The following is a 5,774-nucleotide window of genomic DNA, read 5'->3' on the forward strand; positions in this document are numbered from 1 at the left end:
GAAACCTGCTCTGCTGACTGACCCACCGAGTCCTGCAGGGAAAAAGCAAACACAGAGTGAGTACCAGGTCCCCCAATGGCCATAAGCAGCCATTGACTTCAGCACCAATAATGCTCCTGTTTTCCCGGGGTGATTATCACACCTTTTAATATTGAGCTGACACTTTTCCAGTGTAACTGGGTCCATTTCTGAGTCTGTGGGTTGGAAGTTTTAAAGAGAGACTTTACAGACAGGAGACTGTAACAGGAAGTTTAATTCAAAATTGGAAGACTTACGGAAAGGAGATGTTGGTTGGGAAGGAAAGTTTTACAGAAAGAGCCAGTCCACTCAGATCACTCTCACTTGTGATCCCTTTGGAGCAGGTATTTCACCCGAGCAGAATAGAAACTGACATTGTACTTATTTTCACTGGAAAGCAAATGTTTGTCCTGCTCTCACTGCACTTCTCCCATCCCAAGAGTGACGGCAGCCAGTGGCATTGCCCAGTGCAAGCAGCTCTGCTGTCCTCTGGGAAGACACAATTCAGCAGCAAAAGAAGCAAAGCATCTGCCTATGAGGATGCATTTCTGGGGTGGGCATGCCAGAAAGGCCTTCTGAAAATAAATAAAAAAATATAATTTATTACACCAGTATTAGAAACATCTTCCTCCCTTCATGCCCAGCCCCTCTCCCAGCAGCCAGAGGTGCTCAGCTCTACTGCAAACTTGCTTTCAAAGCTCAGAGCTAGATGCTTTCTTGGGAGGCAGCATTTTGGGGTGCCAACAGATGTTTTCATCTGTCACTTCTTACAAAAGCCAACCAGGACTCAGTGAACACAGAGCTCAACCAAAGCTTCCACCTTGGCAAAGCCTCGAGGGCTCTTGCTGCTCACACCTGCTCTGAGCAGGCTCTGGTCAGCTGAGGTGGTCCCTGCTTCAGATCAGTCCCAGTGCCTCACTGGGGATCAGGAGTGAACCCCAGGAATAATGAGAGATGTGGGGAGAGCCTGAGGTGCCACGGAGGCACCAAAGGACCAGCACTTCTCAACCTAGATTTTTCCAGACAAATGCAGCTTTTGACTGATGCCCAGTTCATCCATGCAGAGATTTCACCTTTGAAGTCTGTGTGTAGTTAAGGCTCCTTCCTCCCATCTCATCCAGCAGAATCAGGAATTAATTTACCAAGTGATGCAACTAAATAAAAAAAAAAAAAAGAAACCACTTAAATAGAATACTCTGACAAGAGAATTGGATAACTTAATTTGAAGATCTCTTCTCTACTTCCTCCATTAATTTTCTTCTGCTATAATTTAAGTTCACACATACCTGTGAAACAGCCCTAAGAACTCTTAAAACTCTTTTCAAAAAAACACACAAGTTGTGGGCATACATCTTTGAGGCATGTGAATCTCTGTACTTAAAGCAGCTTCCAGAAGAGCTCTGCCTGCCCTGAGCCCTCAGCAGGGTCTGCCTGCACACATTCATTCTGAGTGCCCACATACTGATGGCATGGCAAGGGGACAGCTGGCAGGGTCCCCTGGCCTGGGGATGCCTCAGCCATGGACCAAGCTCACCAGCATTGATGTGGGGACCCACACAGTCAAAATTTTCCTCCAGGTCTCTTACAACTGGGAATCTGCCAGTGCTACATCTGCTTCTAGAAGCTGAGTCCTGTAACAAGTATTTGGACTCCAAAAAGGAGAGCCCTGGGAGGGAAAGGATTAGGCATAACCCTTAAAACAAATGAAGTCTTTGTGTTTTAATATCTGCATTCACATCTCAGCCTCTGACAAGCTTTTCCCACAGTGCCTTGGGGGTGGGCAGGCCAGAGTCACGGCACCTTGGAGGGATCTGCTGGTCTAGGGAGCCTGTCCTTAGACACCAGGAAGGACAGAAACAACACAGACCTTTGAGAAGAGAAACACTTGCTCCTTTCTGCACCTGTATAATTCCCCAGATGGACACCCACTAGGGCTGCCAGACCTAAAATCTGATAGCACGAGGTGCAGCAGCCACAGCAGCTGGAGGAAGCTGTGAGGAACTATTTTTCCAGCGTGTCATTCAAAAAAAATATTGGAAATGGAAAAGAAGATGGAATTAAAGTAGAGAAAAAAACCCCCCAAAAAACAGAAAAGGAAGAACAAAAGCTGCAGACAGTCCAGGGTAGAAAGGAGAGGAGCAGAAGCAACAGAAAACAGGAAAAAATCCCCCATCATTTTCAGTCCTGAAAATGAGTACTTTTGGAGAAAAATAACAATTTTGCTCTTACAAAATTTTAAAGCAAAACCTAAACAAAGAACTCTAAAGCGGCAAAAATGCTGTCCCTAATAAAAAACTCACAAACTCCTCAATTTTTTAGGCAAATGACCAGCAACATGACAACTTTTACACATTGATCCTTAGGAAACAGCTCTCTCCCCCAACTCCTGTCAAGGAGGACAAGGGATTAGCCCAGGCACTGAGGAGCTGACATAGTTAAACACTGCTGCTGGCAGATACAATCCAGTTTATAACAGAGGTTGTAAAAATACGCATGAAAGCAAATTCATAAGAAAGAGGCTCTAATGAAGATGTATAGAAGGGCTGTAATGCCACGTAGCCTCTTGATAGCTAAGGCCCTGATCCTGCAAATTAAGCTAAGCAGCGAAGTTAATCAGATGCATAAGCATTTGCAACATCAGTGGTTTTTTTTCTTCCCCAAATGAGCTAAATTCAAAAAGCCTTGGTTTAAATTACACGAAGATATTAGCAACATCAGTTCTTTATTAGGAACAGTTTATTCATTCAGGGTGTACAGTACGGAGCAACACGCCTGGCATGGTTAGCGATGCGTGAACCTGAAGGGGAAGAAATCCCTTTGCATTCCCTTCACAGCCAAGTTGCACAACAATTCAGGCTGCTGCCTCAGCAGCCAAATGGGCATTTTTCCAAGCCTAAAAGTCAGCAACAAACCCAAGTATTAAAGCAGCTTTGTTCTCCTTAAAGCTGACCAGATATCCTTGGAAAACTCCCTTGTATCGCCATTCTTCCTCCCCATCTTCTCCATGACAACCTCTTTCTCTAAAGTATCCCAGCCATGATGTTCCACTCCAAATCAAGGGGTGAAAGCATCACATGGCATCACAGAGTCAACAGCAAAACCTCTATGGAAGTCCTGGTGAGGGTGGCAAAACCAAAGCAATACACCTGAGGTATGAGGAGAAGTAACACTCCAGGCTCTCCAGCCCTTCTGTCTCAGAAGTGAGTTTAAAGCTGTGGCAAATGTGTTTGGAAGGGTGACACTCAGGAGCCATCCTGTGCTTGCCTTCATGACAGGGAATGAAGCAAGGCAGCAAATCCTGCTTAATTTGCACTAAAAACACCTCTTTTGTGTGATGCAGGATGTCTTGTTCAACAAGGGAGAAAATCTGTCAGAAACTGAACACGCAAAGGAGAGTGAGAATCTGCCTTCATGAGCAGGGCATCTTCATGATCACAATATAACAGGCTCAAGTCTGGGAGGACCTTGTTGTCCCATCAGCACCCTGGTAAGGCTGTCTGAGTTGATCAGTGGAATGGTAATGGTTTCTTGTTGTGGCAGTCATATTTTCTGCAAAAATCCCTTTGCCCAGGATTCTTCTCCTGGGAAGCTGAGAAGCCTCAGAGAAAAAGGAAAACAATATTATCTCCTTTGCTTCTCCTGTGTTTTGCTGCCTTGGAATGTGGTTGGAGATTGTTTATCCAACAGGTGGTTGTTTCATTGGTTTCATGTGAATTGTTTTGACTTATAAGCCAGTTACAGTCAAGCTGTGTTGGACTCTGGAGAGAGTCATGAGTTTTCATTATTATCATTTTAGCCTTCTGTAAGTATCCTTTCTGTATTCTTTAGTATAGTTTAGTATAGTTTTAGTATAGCATTCTTTAATATAATATAGTATCTTAAAATAATAAATTAGCCTTCTAAGAACATGGAGTAAGATTCATCATTCCTTCCTTCATCCAGAAACCCCACAATATGCAATATCTTATTTCTGTAAATTTTTAGAGAGGATAACAAAGCTCATGAGACACTGCTGTGAGGTGAGTAGGGATGACCTTCTCCACAGTGAAAGGCAGGGAATGTTGGGATGGGATGTTTAAGCTAAACCTTGATATACAGCACTCCTTTATAAAGGGTAAAACTCCATAAAAACCTTTTAGAAAGAAATTACTTTATTCAGGAAGAAATACAGCACCGTGGGGAAAGAAAAGGGACAAGCAAACAAATAGCTTTGATCTTCTCCAACACTTCCTAAGAGGCTTAACTGAAAATTTCTAAACATATTTTTCTCAGTATATATCCTCTCCATTTTCTATTGTCTCTGATAAGATTAATTTATCACTCAAGGATTCCAGCAACCTCCTTGACAAGTATTGCCTATTTAATAAATATTTTCATCCCACACCATGGTTGTATTTAACATCTTCATGCAAGTCTGGGCTGAATAGCCACAATGCATTTAGAAACCAAGAGTGCCTACAAAAACTTCACTGTGTAAGACCTGAAATTTCAGGGATAACCTCCAAATTCCAAATTCAGAGGTCACTTGTAGTTATTCATGACTTAAATTTTGCAACCTTGTCTTTGAATCTTGGTCTTGTACTGAGGAGCAAGATAGCAATGGCAAGAGTGAAACAGTTTTACTCACAAAGATATAATTTTTAGTTTCTCAGTCACAAATGTATGGAAAACACTTTGAGTACATATAATTGTTCTTCTTTCTTCAGTCTTGGCTTTAAATATCTCTTACTGGTCTTTCCTGGAGATAAATCTTGTGTCAGATGGACTTTTGTTCTGACTTAGTACAAAACTTACCTGGTTGTAGGACCAAGACCTAGCTTTCCAAAATCTTCCAGGTTTGGAAGCACTGAAAAATAGAAAAGGAAAAGAAAAAGGAATGCCATCAATCCAGTAACAGTTTTAAGTTTTGGTGGGTGTTACTATTATTAGTATTATTATCCCCTGCACTATTCATAATAACCACGAAAGTATTAAGTAGTTCCAGGGTGACAGGAAGAAAAACAAAGGAAAAGAAAGAAATCCCCAGCCACTCGTTTTATTTCCCACAAGTCAAAAAGAGATAAAATGAGTATTAAATTTATCTTAAGAAGTGCAAAGAAATGCTAAAAATGATTAGCTGAAACAAAATGCTGCTTCATTTCAAATCTGCAAGAGAAAATTGTCTATTTTTAAAATGTATTAAATATTAATGAAATTAATCCCATTCATTCATGAGGTAACCTCTTCATTTCAGTTTAACCTCTCTGCCTCAGAGTGCCGGATGAAGGGGACGTGGAGGGGAAAGAAGAGGGAGCTCCCTGGAGTGCTTTGTGTGAGCCTATTTTGGGTTGCATAGCAGCTGATGGGCACTGTGGGCAGCATCCATGAGCTATAGCAACGCTTGGGGTGAGGGTGGCAGCTGTGCCAGCCCTTGGATCAGTCCCACAGCCCAGAAATGCAAAGACATCATGAAGCTGTTTGCCTCCCTTGTCTTGTGTTCAGCCTCCTGGGAGGCACGAGACAAAACCTGGCACTGGTGTCCTTCTTGATCTCTGTCAGCCAGAGCTTCCACGCCCAGACACATCCAGCCCAAATGCACCCACAGAATTGCACCAGTGTGTGTCACAGAGCTCTTCTTACAGTCAGGACCACAACAAACTCCACATGGACGTCAGCTCTTGGAATAACTGCTGGAACAAGACCAAACTTGTAGGCAGGATGTTTAGGCCAACAAAACCTGGCTTTCAAACTCGGAAAACTTTGATAGCAGTGCTGCC

The 5,774-nt window shown here is 42.8% G+C and overlaps 1 long non-coding RNA gene across 1 annotated transcript; it reads right to left on the minus strand.

Annotated features, from left to right (window-relative positions):
* Positions 1–404: 404 nt before the first annotated feature.
* Positions 405–4,867, minus strand: LOC135286928 (uncharacterized). The gene is made up of 3 exons (XR_010350905.1): positions 4,813–4,867; positions 1,092–1,172; positions 405–593 (listed from the first exon to the last, which is right to left on the minus strand). It is a non-coding gene; the product is annotated as an uncharacterized LOC135286928 (long non-coding RNA).
* Between the last annotated feature and the right edge of the window lie 907 nt (positions 4,868–5,774).

This window comes from Passer domesticus, chromosome 1 (genome assembly GCF_036417665.1).
Source record: "Passer domesticus isolate bPasDom1 chromosome 1, bPasDom1.hap1, whole genome shotgun sequence".
NCBI classification, from domain to species: Eukaryota; Metazoa; Chordata; class Aves; order Passeriformes; family Passeridae; genus Passer; species Passer domesticus.